Source organism: Triticum aestivum, chromosome 1D, assembly GCF_018294505.1.
Source record: "Triticum aestivum cultivar Chinese Spring chromosome 1D, IWGSC CS RefSeq v2.1, whole genome shotgun sequence".
NCBI classification, from domain to species: domain Eukaryota; kingdom Viridiplantae; phylum Streptophyta; class Magnoliopsida; order Poales; family Poaceae; genus Triticum; species Triticum aestivum.
This window is the reverse complement of record NC_057796.1, coordinates 411472358-411488497: the sequence shown is the minus strand read 5'-3', so window position 1 is coordinate 411488497 and position 16140 is coordinate 411472358.

Below are 16140 nucleotides of genomic sequence, written 5' to 3'. Positions count from 1 at the left end.
GATGGGACGCGCTTGTTTGAAATTTGGGGAAAGTACAAACTTTTCCCCCCTCTTAAATTTCGGACCTACTGCGGCTCGGGGGTAGGATGGTAAGCCCAGGTGTCCCAAATAGTGGGCGGGAGCGATTTCGGCCGCGCGCATGTGTGCTTAGGCGGCCATTGTGTATGAATGTTTTTCGGAGGCGGTTGCGTGGCGTCTAGATGAAGCTACAAACCTACCCCGGTTTAGACCTTTGGACGTCAGGCCGGTAGGTTTCACGGGTCGGAGTTAGAAAAGTAATTTCCTTCTACTACCAAACATTGGTCTCACGCAGTTTCGGGCGAGTAGAGGCTCTTCTGGCGCTTCGTTCGAAATTTTGAAATAGAAGCATTCACGTTTAGAGTACTCTTGAACTTTGAGGTTTGACCTAAATAGACAACGTTAAATTTGACATTGTATGTTTGAAAACCTCATTAAATTATCCGCTTCTTTTTGAAATTTTGACACTTGAAAATCCTATAACTACGATTATTTTGCAATGGAGGAGCTAAATTTGAATCTATTTTGTACATGACTACATATGCTATTATGTACAAAATCAGAGCAAAGATTGGTGCCCCCATAATTTAGGTATGATTTACAAATGCCATGACATCGAATTCAAATAATTTAATGGACTTCATGTTGAATTCAATTTTTTTAAACCACCTTAAGTTGAATTCAAATGGATGCTAGTTCATAGGTAGCTATTTATAATGTTCATTGTGTAACTTCCGTATGTATAATGTGCTTTACACACACAACATGAACTATATATACTCACGTTTATATTCGATTGCTAAAGCGATGCATTGTCTGAAGTTCAAAATACTAACTATGTGGATCAATTATGTTGAATAATAACATAGACATGCTCAAATTCGATAGAATCTAGATGTCTGATGGATCAATGACCGTTCCTTACGCGAATTGCAAATATCATGATCCCATCCTAATATTTGGATACAATTTATATCTTTAATCAATGTGTACATCAGTCTTTTACGTGTAGTTTCACTCTCCATCGGTGGTCTCTCACGCATGCTCACACACTCTCTCCCGAGGTGTCTTTCTCACAGATATGCTCTCGATATAACCCTCCCTCCCTCTCATAACTATTTACGACTGTTTTCACTAACCTTTATCACAAGCACTCTTCCTCTCACAAGCATACACACGCACAATCCCCATCAACCCTTTCTATATACATAGACCTGCCTATGTGTCTCTGATGTCTACTACCCAACCTTCTTCTTGTAGACGTTGTTGTGCCTCCAAGTGCAGAGGTTTGTAGGACAGTAGCAAATTTCCCTCAAGTGGATGACCTAAGGTTTATCAATCCGTGGGAGGCGTAGGATGAAGATGGTCTCTCTCAAACAACCCTGCAACTGAATAGCAAAGTCTCTCTTTTGTCCCCAACACACCCAATACAATGGTAAATTGCATAGGTGCACTAGTTCGGCGAAGAGATGGTGATACAAGTGCAATATGGATGGTAGATAAAGGTTTTTGTAATCTGAAATTATAAAAACAGCAAGGTACCAAGCGATAAAAGTGAGCATAAACGGTATTGCAATGCTAGGAAACAAGGCCTAGGGTTCATACTTTCACTAGTGCAAGTTCTCTCAACAATAATAACATAATTGGATCATATAACTATCCCTCAACATGCAACAAAGAGTCACTCCAAAGTCACTAATAGAGGAGAACAAACGAAGAGATTATTGTAGGGTACGAAACCACCTCAAAGTTATTCTTTCTGATCGATCTATTCAAGAGTCCGTAGTAAAATAACACGAAGCTATTCTTTCCGTTCGATCTATCATAGAGTTCGTACTAGAATAACAACTTAAGACACAAATCAACCAAAACCCTAATGTCACCTAGATACTCCAATGTCACCTCAAGTATCCGTGGGTATGATTATACGATATGCATCACACAATCTCAGATTCATCTATTCAAACCAACACAAAGTACTTCAAAGAGTGCCCCAAAGTTTCTACCGGAGAGTCAAGACGAAAACGTGTGCCAACCCCTATGCATAGGTTCATGGGCGGAACCCGCAAGTTGATCACCAAAACATACATCAAGTGGATCACGTGATACCCCATTGTCACCACAGATAAGCACGGCAAGACATACATCAAGTGTTCTCAAATCCTTAAAGACTCAATCTGATAAGATAACTTCAAAGGGAAAACTCAATCCATTACAAGAGAGTAGAGGGGGAGAAACATCATAAGATCCAACTATAATAGCAAAGCTCGCGATACATCAAGATCGTGCCAACTCAAGAACACGAGAGAGAGAAATCAAACACATAGCTACTGGTACATACCCTCAGCCCCGAGGGTGAACTACTCCCTCTTCGTCAAGGAGAGCGCCGGGATGATGAAGATGGCCACCGGTGAGGGATCCCCCCTCCGGCAGGGTACCGGAACAGGGTCCTGATTGGTTTTTCGTGGCTACAGAGGCTTGCGGCGGCGGAACTCCCGATCTATTCTGCTCCCTGATGTTTTTAGGGTATATGGATATATATATAGGCGAAAGAAGTCGGTCAAGGGAGCCACGAGGGTGGAGGGTGCGCCTGGGGGGGTAGGCACGCCCCCTGCCTCGTGCTCTCCTCGTTGATTCCCTGACGTGTACTCCAAGTCTCCTGGATTGCTTCCGTTCCAAAAATAAATCTCCCGAAGGTTTCATTCCATTTGGACTCCGTTTGATATTCCTTTTCTGTGAAACACTGAAACAAGGGAAAAACAGAAAATGGCACTGGGCTCTGGGTTAATAGGTTAGTCCCAAAAATAATATAAAAGTGTTTAATAAAGCCCATAAACATCCAAAATAGATAATATAATAGCATGGAACAATAAAAAATTATAGATACATTGGAGACGTATCAGCATCCCCAAGCTTAATTCCTGCTCGTCCTCGAGTAGGTAAATGATAAAAACAGAATTTTTGAAGTGGAATGCTACCTAACATATTTATCAATGTAATCTTCTTTATCGTGGCAAGAATTCAGATCCATAAGATTCAAAAAAAAAGTTTAATATTGACATGAAAACAATAATACTTCAAGCATACTAACAAAGCAATCATGTCTTCTCAAAATAACACGGCCAAAGTAAGCTATTCCTACAAAATCATATAGTCTGGCTATGCTCTATCTTCATCACACAAAATATTTAAATCATGCACAACCCCGATGACAAGCCAAGCAATTGTTTCATACTTTTGATGTTCTCAAACATTTTCAATCTTCACGCAATACATGAGCGTGAGCCATGGACATAGCACTATAGGTGGAATAGAATGGTGGTTGTGGAGAAGACAAAAAGGAGAAGATAGTCTCACATCAACTAGGCGTATCAACGGGCTATGGAGATGCCCATCAATAGATATCAATGTGAGTGAGTAGGGATTGCCATGCAACGGATGCACTAGAGCTATAAGTGTATGAAAGCTCAACAAAAGAAACTAAGTGGGTGTGCATCCAACTTGCTTACTCATGAAGACCTAGGGCAATTTGAGGAAGCCCATCATTGGAATATGCAAGCCAAGTTCTATAATGTAAAATTCCCACTAGTATATGAAAGTGACAACATAGGAGACTCTCTATCATGAAGATTATGGTGCTACTTTGAAGCACAAGTGTGGTAAAAGGATAGTAGCATTGTCCCTTCTCTCTTTTTCTCTCATTTTTTTGTTTTTTTTTGTTTGGGCCTTTTCTCTCTTTTTTTTATGGCCTCTTTTTTTTTGTCCGGAGTCTCATCCCGACTTGTGGGGGAATCATAGTCTCCATCATCCTTTCCTCACTGGGACAATGCTCTAAATGATAATCATCACACTTTTATTTACTTACAACTCAAGAATTACAACTCGATACTTAGAAAAAATATGACTCTATATGAATGCCTCCGGCGGTGTACCGGGATGTGCAATGACTCATGAGTGACATGTATGAAAGAATTATGAACGGTGGCTTTGCCACAAATACGATGTCAACTACATGATCATGCAAAGCAATATGACAATGATGAAGCGTGTCATAGCAAACGGAACGGTGGTAAGTTGCATGGCAATATATCTCGGAATGGCTATGGAAATGCCATGATAGGTAGGTATGGTGGCTGTTTTGAGGAAAGTATATGGTGGGTGTATGATACCGGCGAAAAGTGTGTGGTATTAGAGAGGCTAGAAATGGTGGAAGGAAGAGAGTGCGTATAATCCATGGACTCAACATTAGTCATAAAGAACTCATATACTTGTTGCAAAAATCTACAAGTTATCAAAGCAAAGTATTATGCGCATGCTCCTAGGGGGATAGATTGGTAGGAAAAGACCATCGCTCGTCCCCAACCGCCACTCATAAGGAAGACAATCAATAAATAAATCATGCTCCGACATCATCACATAACGGTTCACCATACGTGCATGCTACGGGAATCACAAACTTTAACACAAGTATCTCTCAAATTCACAACTACTCCACTAGCATGACTCTAATATCACCATCTTCATATCTCAAAGCAATCATAAAGAATCAAACTTCTCATATTATTCAATGCACTTTATATGATAGTTTTTATTATATCCCTCTTGGATGCCCATCATATTAGGACTAATTTCATAACCAGAGCAAATTACCATGCTGTTCTAAAAGACTCTCAAAATAATATAAGTGAAGCATGAGAGTTCATATATTTCTTCAAAATAAATCCACCACCGTGCTCTAAAAGATATAAGTGAAGCACTAGAGCAAACAACAAACTACTTCGAAAGATATAAGTGAAGATCAATGAGTAGTCGAATAATTATGCAACTATGTGAAGACTCTCCCATTTAATAATTTCAGATCTTAATACTTTTTTCAAACAGCAAGAAAAACAAAAGAAAATAAAATGACGCTCCAAGCAAAACACATATCATGTGGTGAATAAAAATATAGCTCCAAGTAAAGTTACCGATGAACGAAGACGAAAGAGGGGATGCCTTCCGGAGCATCCCCAAGCTTAGGCTCTTGGTTGTCCATGAATATTACCTTGGGGGTGCCTTGGGCATCCCCAATCTTAGGCTCTTGTCACTCCTTTTCCATAGTCTATCGAATCTTTACCCGAAACTTGAAAACTTCACAACACAAAACTTAACAGAAGATCTCGTGAGCTCCGTTAGCGAAAGAAAACAAAACACCACTTCAAGGTACTGTAATGAACTGATTATTTATTTGTCTTGGTGTTAAATATACTGTATTCCAACTTCTCTACGGTTTATAAACTATCTTACTAGCCATAGATTCATCAAAATAAGCAAAAACACAATGAAAACAGAATCTGTCAAAAACAGAACAGTCTGTAGTATTCTGTATCAAACGCAAACGTAGGGAACTCAAATAATTCTACCAAAATAGGAAGACCTAGATAATTTAATTATTGATTTTATGCAATTGGAATCAGTATTTTATCACTTTCTGGTGATTTTAAACAATTGTTTTCGTGAACAGAAAGTTTCTGGAATTTTCAGCAAGATCAAATAACTATCATCCAAGAAGATCCTATAGGTTTAACTTGGCACAAACACTAACTAAAACATAAAACCACATCTAACCAGAAGCTAGATGGATTATTTATTCCTAAACAGAACCAAAAAGCAAGAAACTAAAATAAAATTGGGTTGCCTCCCAACAAGCGCTATCGTTTAACGCCCCTAGCTAGGCATGATGATATCAATGATGCTCGCATAAAAGATAAGAATTGAAACATAAAGAGAGCATCATGAAGAATATGACTAGCACATTTAAGTCTAACTCACTTCCTATGTATAGGGATTTAGTGAGAAAAAAACATATGGGAACAATAATCAACTAGCATAGGAAGGCAAAACAAGCATATCTTCAAAACTTTAAGCACATAGAGAGGAAACTTGATATTATTGCAATTCCTACAAGCATACATTCCTCCCTCATAATAATTTTCAGTGGCATCATGAATGAATTCAACAATATAACCAGCACCTAAAGCATTCTTTTCATGATCTACAAGCATAGAAAATTTACTACTCTCCACATAAGCAAAATTCTTCTCATTCAGAATAGTGGGAGTATCATAAGAAACTCGAATACTATAAATTATTTCCACATTAAAAGAGTAATATTCAGAAAAAGGGTAATCATAATCATGACAAGTTTTATAAATATAATCATCACTACTCTTTATAGCATAAGTTTCATCACAATAGTCATCATAAGTAGCAACTTTGTTCTCATCATAATCAATTGAAACCTCTTCCAAGATAGTGGAATCATTACTAAATAAAGTCATGACCTCTCCAAATCCACTTTCATAATTATCATAATAAGATTCAACATCCTCCAAAATAGTGGGATCATTACTTCCTAAAGTTGACACTCTTCCAAACCCACTTTCATCAATATAATCATCATAAGTAGGAGGCATGCTATCATCATTATATATTTGCATATCAAAACTTGGGAGACTAAAAATATCATCTTCATTAAACGTAGCATCCCCAAGCTTGGGAAAACCATTAATTGCAGCAAATATATTCTCAAAAACATCATCTTCATCAAACATAGCATCCCCAAGCTTGGGCCTTTTCATATCATAAGCATAATCACTCTCATCATTAATAGTATGGATAGCACCAATAGTATAGCAATTATCATCATCACAATGAGTAATAGGAGCAACATCATTTGGGCGAGATACCTTTCTAACTTTGATTCTCCGTCTTTTCTATTTCTTCTTCACATCATGTGTGGGTTCAATCCTCTTTTTGGAGCTCCTTATTAATGAGATTGGTTGGATAGAAGGCTCCTCCTCGTTACCTGATTCATCATAAGAAATAATAGGAGAATATTGGGAAGTCTCTTCCCTTTCGTTAGTATTCTCTTCATCTTCTATTTCTTTTCTTTTCTTTATGTAATTGGCAATATAAGGATTTTCAATGCAATTCACAGCACAATACATATAAATTTCTTCTAGATCAATATCGAGGAATTTCTCAAGGTTATATTCTTGAATATGCTTATTTTGAAGTTTCATTTCTTCATAACCCCAAAAGCAAACTAAGTTCATTATGATGTGCAAGAGAAATCAAGTCATCACAATTTTTGGACATGATTCGATCATGAAACAAATTGCATTTGATATTTAAATGACCATGTTCATTGCAAAGTTCACAAGTATGGCTAAGATATTTTAAATTTTCAGCACTAACATTTAGCCTCTCTTGCAACCATTTAGTTTCTAAGTACTTATGCCTCTTACAAAATCTATCTCCCCTTTTTGGTATGTATTTGCAAACTCTATGCACTCCACAAAAATCGACATCCTTATAAGAGATATTTTCATCATGACTAGTGCAATCATCATTAGTACCATGGATATTCAATGAGTTCATACTAACAACATTGCAATCATGCTCAACATTCAAAGATTTAGTGCCAAACATTTTAATGCATTCTTCTTCTAACACTTTGGCACAATTTTCCTTTCCATCATACTCACGAAAGATATTAAAAAGATGAAGCGTATGAGATAAACTCAATTCCATTTTTTTGTCGTTTTCTTTTATAAACTAAACTAGTGATAAAACAAGAAACTAAAAGATTCGATTGCAAGATCTAAAGATATACCTTCAAGCACTAACCTCCCCGGCAACGGCGCCAGAAAAGAGCTTGATGTCTACTACGCAACCTTCTTCTTGTAGACGTTGTTGGGCCTCCAAGTGCAGAGGTTTGTGGGACAGTAGCAAATTTCCCTCAAGTGGATGACCTAAGGTTTATCAATCCGTGGCAGGCGTAGGATGAAGATGGTCTCTCTCAACAACCCTGCAACTGAATAGCAAAGTGTCTCTTGTGTCCCCAACACACCCAATACAATGGTAAATTGTATAGGTGCACTAGTTCGGTGAAGAGATGGTGATACAAGTGCAATATGGATGGTAGATAAAGGTTTTTGTAATCTGAAATTATAAAAACAACAAGCTAGCAAGCGATAAAAGTGAGCGTTAACGGTATTGCAATGCTAGGAAACAAGGCCTAGAGTTCATACTTTCACTAGTGCAAGTTCTCTCAACAATAATAACATAATTGGATCATATAACTATCCCTCAACATGCAACAAAGAGTCACTCCAAAGTCACTAATAGAGGAGAACAAACGAAGTTATTCTTTCTGATCGATCTATTCAAGAGTCCGTAGTAAAATAACATGAAGCTATTCTTTCCGTTCGATCTATCATAGAGTTCGTACTAGAATAACACCTTAAGACACAAATCAACCAAAACCCTAATGTCACCTAGATACTCCAATGTCACCTCAAGTATCTGTGGGTATGATTATACGATATGCATCACACAATCTCAGATTCATCTATTCAAACCAACACAAAGTACTTCAAAGAGTTCCCCAAAGTTTCTACCGGAGAGTCAAGACGAAAATGTGTGCCAACCCCTATGCATAGGTTCATGGGCGGAACCCGCAAGTTGATCACCAAAACATACATCAAGTGGATCACGTGATATCCCATTGTCACCACAGATAAGCACGACAAGACATACATCAAGTGTTCTCAAATCCTTAAAGACTCAATCCGATAAGATAACTTCAAAGGGAAAACTCAATCCATTACAAGAGAGTTGAGGGGGGAAACATCATAAGATCCAACTATAATAGCAAAGCTCGCGATACATCAAGATCGTGCCAACTCATGAACACGAGAGAGAGAGATCAAACACATAGATACTGGTACATACCCTCAGCCCGAGGGTGAACTACTGCCTCCTCATCATGGAGAGCGCCGGGATGATGAAGATGGCCACCGGTGAGGGATCCCCCCTCCGGCAGGGTGCCGGAACAGGGTCCCGATTGGTTTTTCGTGGCTACAGAGGCTTGCAGCGGCGGAACTCCCGATCTATTCCGCTCCCTGATATTTTTAGGGTATATGGATATATATAGGCGAAAGAAGTCGGTCAGGGGAGCCACGAGGGGCCCACGAGGGTGGAGGGCGCGCCTGTAGGCGCGCCCCCCTGCCTCATGCTCTCCTCGTTGATTCCCTGACGTGTACCCCAAGTCTCCTGGATTGCTTCCGTTCCAAAAATAACTCTCCCGAAGGTTTCATTCCGTTTGGACTCCGTTTGATATTCCTTTTCTGCGAAACACTGAAACAAGGGAAAAAACAGAAACTGGCACTGGGCTCTGGGTTAATAGGTTAGTCCCAAAAATAATATAAAAGTGTTTAATAAAGCCCATAAACATCCAAAACAGATAATATAATAGCCTGGAACAATCAAAAATTATAGATACGTTGGAGACGTATCAGTCTCCTGTACGCACATTATCTTTTTGCTTGTCTCTCACGCATTGTCTCACACCTCTCTTCCTAATCGACGATTATGATTCTAGCAGAGCATTATGTAGGATGCCCCTTAAAGTTAGGTTGGATGAATAGTAATATCAGAGATAAGGGGTTACCTTAGTCCGAGAACATAGGGTTACAAATCCTAGACGGCTTAGTCAGTGGACACAAAGTCCTTCACAATTCTGCTATATTTGTCTTGTACGACTAGTCATCCATGGGTCTCCCTATATGCGTCACGGGCCGACCAATGTGGCGCAGGACGGAACCGAACCAAGGGCCTCACCTCGACCCACCGGACCTCATGCGGTGACACACCCTCTGCCCCCAGGTCTCTTTATCTTCTCACACCCACACATACCAACACAGACACCACACACAAAAATTTCTCCTGGTGCCTCTATCCCCTCCCCCTTGCATATACACACTCAAGGGAATCTCTTGCGGTGACATCATATTCGTCTCTCTCTAGACCACTCCCATTTCTCGTGCTATCTCTCCCACGCCCCCCTCCCCCCGCCGGCCTCTCTATCCATGCCTCTCTCGAATACGTAATACACAAACATACCTCTGTAGGCCCTGCCAAATACATCAACTAAACATTCACACATGTTACATCACGTACCCCATTGATCTAAAAAGCCCTCTCTTCACGTTTATTTCACATACAACATTCCTTTTGAATAAAGTGTGGCCAAAAATTATTTTAGAATTTCTACATATATACAACATTACAAAGTTATATGGAGGAGTATGAACGTTAATTTGCATTGCATGGTGCCCACAATGATATTTATTCCGCACTGTGAATTTGTATATTTTTATACTATATATAAAATTAGTCATAATAAAGAGAAATGAAGAGCATCTCTCTCTCCATCGCATACACCTCCTCTACGCCCATTTCACGTACGCACACAAACTATCTCCAGGTCCTCTAAAAGTAAGCCCCCAGCACATTCACAGATGTTTCATCTTTCTCTCGTGATATATACAGTGACGATCATTGTATTTGAAGCGAAAGCACGATACGTACATTACTTCAGAATCCACTCATTACGGTCACCATTTACGTTTTGTGGTTATTATACAGTCACGGGCTCACCGTGCAGCTCTGTATTTGCTCAAGACACGACTAGTTGACTAGTTAAACGCTCCACATGGCACCTCTAGTGTTGCATCACATCATCTCACTACCATCGGGCCCACCTGTCGGCTTGTATCTACTCTACACTCTTATAAAAAACAGAGTTGGTGATGATGGTGTGCCTGCCATCCTGCAATATAGGCCGTCCGATTTATATCTGACGGATAGAAAGGAAACTATGGCAATTTTAAAAAAGGTACCCACACACCTCTCCACATTTGCAAATAAGGTCTTCCCTCATTCATCCTTTTCTCTCACAAGATAAACTAGTCATACAAATGCATCTTGATATTACGTGCAACGCACGGGCATCTTGCTAGTAAGAATGAAAACAGGCGACAAAAAATATTGGACGGTGGTTCGAAGTCATGATCGCGGGCACAGCGGACAAGCTGGCCTTGTATTGGTATGCTGAGCCGTCTGTTTTAACACACAGAAGCTGGTGTGGTGATTATACACACACGCACGCATGCAGCCACGCACGCACGCAACACTCACACGTACACACGCAGCCACGCACGCACGCAACACTCACACACACCCATGCATGCACACACCACACGACCAACACACACTCTCACGCTCAAGTGCTCAACCTACACGCGCATGCGCACACATCAGGCCCTGATAGACACATACACAACCAGGTGATTCCCGCGCACGGGTTGGAGTCTTGTCGCACCTGTGTAAATTTGTGTTTATCTGACCTTTTTCTATGCGAACTGACAGGTGGGACCCACAAGGAACATGGTCAATTTAACTAGTCAACATGGTGCCACGCAGACTATTTGGCCGGTCAACAGAGTGCAATCCGATGTTGAACGGTGAGCAAGTGACCGTATAATCACCGCAAAACATATATAGTGACCGTAATCAGCGTATTCTGAAGTTCGGTGGCCGTATTACTCTTTTCTCTCTGTAGGCCCTCCAAAACTACATCTCTACACGTTATCGCATGTTATATCTAACAACTATGCAATACAACACTACTACTACACTCTAACACAATAAATCATATGTGTTTTTAGTTTTACTAGATATCATATTGTTACTTAATTATTCATTTTGCATACATTAAAATTGCCTTTGAAATGTATGGCTAGTATCATCTACCGCGCGGGAAAAATACCAGCACATTAATCGGGTTTGTATCGATGGATTGTGCGAAACAGCAAAACTATAGTACTATATACAGTACAAGTGACAGTTCACTGGGCCGCCGTGTCGTGTACTCCTCCATCGTAAGAGTGGAGCGCTCGCTTTCATAAATGTTCTAGTCCCTTTCGCTGACATGTGGGACATCAAGCTATCGGGTCCACGTGCCATACCAAAATACAGTGCAGAGCAGCAGGGGTGAAGCACCCCAGTCATGGCGTCGGCGTAGTAATGAGAATGAGGCGTCAAATCACAAAGCTGCACCTTTCCCGCAGTTAAGTTGGAGGGACAAAGTAATAATGCTAAAAAAAGAAGTTGGAGGGACGAAGCAACCATCATTTCACTGGTTGCTGAATCCGCTTCTCCCTCATCTTCTTCAAGTTAACCATGTGTTGCTGCTGCCGTTGTTCTGCCTCATGTCGGACGCGGATCAGCTTGGTAAAGCACTGACATGTGGGACCGCATGTTAGCAAACCGCCAGGCCAACGTCCTCTAAAAATAGGAAACTTCCCCCGCCATCCGCGCGGCAAAATCACCTCCTTTTTACTAATCTTGATTCTATAATTTTTTAGATCAATATAATTGAGATTTTTATAGATAGCACACAGGAGCAAAACCAAGTGGTACGGTTAAGGGCATCCACAATGTGTAGCCAAATGTGAAAATAGCTTTTGGCATCGATGTGAACCATTGTGGACGGTGCTGCCAAAGCCAAAAAGATGGAACCGAAGCTCCATGATTGATTGATTGATTGAAGGAATAGAAAAATGCAACGTCTCTCCTCTTTCTCCCGTGATTGGACGCATGTACAGTATAGAGCACAAAGTCTAGTCCCCTGTCCACTCTATCACAAATCACAAAGTAGTGAGGCGTCAAATCACAAAGACGGGACGAAGCAACCATCATTTCACTCTTCGCTGACTCCGCTTCTCCATCGTCTTCTTCGAGAAACCACCTCACCACACTAAGCTAGACGGACGACGCTATTGTGTACTAGTAGTACTAGTACATTTACGCGTCCTTTGGTTCAACGGACTTCCTGGATGCAAATAAGGCGGTTGTCTCGGCTTGTAGGCGGCACTTGCGAACGACTTACCGTGGTCTCCCTCAATGGTGTTCTCCGTCGAACGCACTTCGCCAAACCACACGTTCGAGATATCGTCGATGTCACCGCAATGGGGAAGGAAGTCAAATAGTTACTACCTCCATTTTTTTGTACACAAGGCCAGTATATCAAAATTACAATTTGCAAAAGGCCACTAACACTAATCGATGCAAAATTGATGGGGTTTGCCTCGTAGTAGCAACCAAGGACATTAATATACCCTTGCATGCATGCGGAAATGAGAAGGTTGGTTTGCATGGCGCTGCATTAATCAAGCGATGAGGAGTGAGATGGTTAGCTCTTTGGGCTTTGGAGAAAAAATATGCATTAATTGACACGTCAAACGAGGATTTGTATCGATTAATCCCGCGAAGGAAAACCCTGCCTTTCTTTTTTAACACTAGTACTCCTAGTACGTACGTACTTATCCTGTTTGGGTCTACGCCTTGCATTGCCATACTTCGCCACACATTTTTGCCAAGCTTGCCTAAAGTTTTCAAAATGAAAAGGAGGTACACTTACGCATGGCTGTCGCGGTCGCACCGCACCCTCACACGGTCGCTCCTGCACGCCGCGGTCGCACCGCACCCTCACACAATCGCTCCTGCACGCCGCAAGCCCAACCAAGGGAACGCACCCTCACTGACACGTGCTACCGCATGTGAACAAACCAAACTCAGCCATCCTACCACTGACACATAATTTTCGTTCATACAGTATGTTTATCCAACCGCATGTTGGGGAGGATCCGTACGACCCGTGCGGTGGTCTGTTGGGGAAGAAGAAGAGGTGAGGAAGAAGGGTTAGGAGACGTAGGATATTCATCCAACCGCCTGAAATGGTAGACTGACCCAAATGATGAAAGTCGGGCGTCTTGCATAACAATATATGTTTTTACACAGCAAAAGATCCCTAAAAACAACAGCATAAAGAAAAACTATCACTGCTCGCGGAACGAGACAGCCTCGTCATCTTTGGCTGCCGGCGCGAAACAGTCGTAGTTGCCGACGTGTCTCTCCGCACCGTGGTTGTCCTCGGCCTCCAGCTACTCGTTCACACGGAGCGTGCGGGCGCTTTGCATGGACGAGAGCACCGCCCGGTTCAAGTCGAGGACGTCCGGTTCCGCCTGCAGGAGGGCCTCGATGGCAGCGGCATCTGCGCGCTCCGCGTCGAGTTGAGCCTCCGCCTCCCGGTTCAAGTCCAGGACATCCGGTTCCGCCTGCAGGAGGGCCTCGATGGCAGCGGCATCCGTGCGCTCCGTGTCGAGTTGAGCCTCTGCCGCCTGGTTCAAGTCCAGGACGTCCGGTTCCACCTGCAAGAGGGCCTCGATAGCAGCGGCATCCGCGCGCTCTGCCTCAAGTTGAGCCTCCGCCGCCCGGTTCACATCCACGACATCCGGTTCCGCCTGTAGGAGAGACTCGATGGCAGCGGCATGCGCGTGCTCCATGTCGAGTTGAGCCTCTGCCTCCCAGTCCTCCTTTAGTATCGCCAGGTTGAACCGCTGGTCCGCCTGCACCATGGGGGACCCAGACGCCGGCACGAAGTCGACGTCCATTGTCTCATACCCATCGGGGGCCTTCTGCGCCGCGACCTCCGCCATGAACATTGGATCGGCTTCCTCCTCCTCGTAGCTTGGCTCCAGAGAACTCGGGGATTGGCCCACCGCAAAGCGAGCTTGGGAACGGAGGTCTGTGGCGCCGACCGCCGCCGCGATTTCTGCGCGGCGCTCCGACGCCAGCATCTTGTAGCACGTGATCTTGCGGCGCACCATGGCTTTCCGGCAAACTAGGGGACGCTTGATGCGGGCTAGGGGATCGAAAGGTGGGGGAATGGGCTGGAGAGGAGGTGTGGTTTTGGGGCAGTGGCTGGCGTAGGCCGAGCAGCGAAGGTTCTAGTGTGAATAGTGGTTCCGGTGACGACCGGTCAATCGGTTTTGAATGTACATTGCTCTTGTCGCGTTCGCGTTGCACCCCGGCACGCTGGACCCTCCAAGTCGCTCACCAAATGGAACACACTTCGTCTTGTGTTTTCACTCGCTTGTGGGACCGCAGTTGAGAGCAAACCGACATCCCTCCCCCTCCCCCGCCCGCGTCATTTATACTACCACTCCCTCTGTTTTATGCGGAGTAAATAAAAACAGAGGGAGTATACTACGGATGAGGATCCCCTGACGTGGCCGAACCCATTGAGTAACTGACATGCGGGGCCTAGCAAGCATGGGGTCCACCAGTAAGTGGCCGAAAGGGAGGGTAAGGCAGGGATACCTACGTCAGAGGATCCACTTCCACTACTACTCCCTCCTTCCATCTGCTACAGGGCCTAATGCATTTTTCGAGGCTAACTTTGACCAAATGTTAGAGTAATAATATATGACATGCAACTTACACAAAGCATACGGTCAAATTCGTATGTGAAAGGAGCTTCCAATGATATAATTTTCACATTATACATCTCATGTACTATTAATATTGTCAATAGTCAAAGGCGGTTTTGAAAAACGCATTAGAGCATGGTTAATAATATAGCCAGCCGATGGCTATAAGGAACTGCCATGTCATCTATAGCCATCATCTATATGCACTCATACAGTAGTGTGGGCTATAAGGTTGGCTATTTCCCGCAAAAAAATATAAGGTTGGCTATTGTATTAGTACTTTTTTCCATCTCCTCTCTATCTCTTTCTTCATATTTATTGTATTTAACTAGGAATGCGTATATAGCTAGGCTCTTGCATGAGAGCTCACTCCCCTTACTTTTTCCCATCTCTCTCCTCCACATAGGCCCTATATAAATGGAAGGAGGGAGTACTATGAGCACTGCATACTCTACTACAGATGTTGTCGGTACTCCACTAGTACTATTGGACAAGGAGCTTTAAAAAAGGTACTATTGGACTGGCTATACGTGGCGAAATCCTAGTAGGAAGAGCATGCAAGAGAACAAGCACATTCACGTGGTTGAGAACAAATTGGAAACCATCTCTATTTGAATACAAATCTGGGAGTACGTACGAATCTAACAATATTGATTGGGCGTTGTTGAATGTTGATACTTTTTTCTGTATGTTTGATCAAAGTAGAGATACTTTGACTACACATAAAACTTATATGCTAGAAAGGATCGGAGGGAGTATATTGTACGTTCAAAAACGAAACGAACATTGAATACCCTTTATATATGATTTGCGGATGCTATGATCACCGGTTCAAAATTTTGAATCCGCCATAGGTATCACACATGCACCCACTCGTTCTCTCTCGATTTCATCTTGGGGTCCGGAGATCGATTGAAAGAGGACTAGGGTGGGTACAATACGTTCGTTCCGCTTATGAACG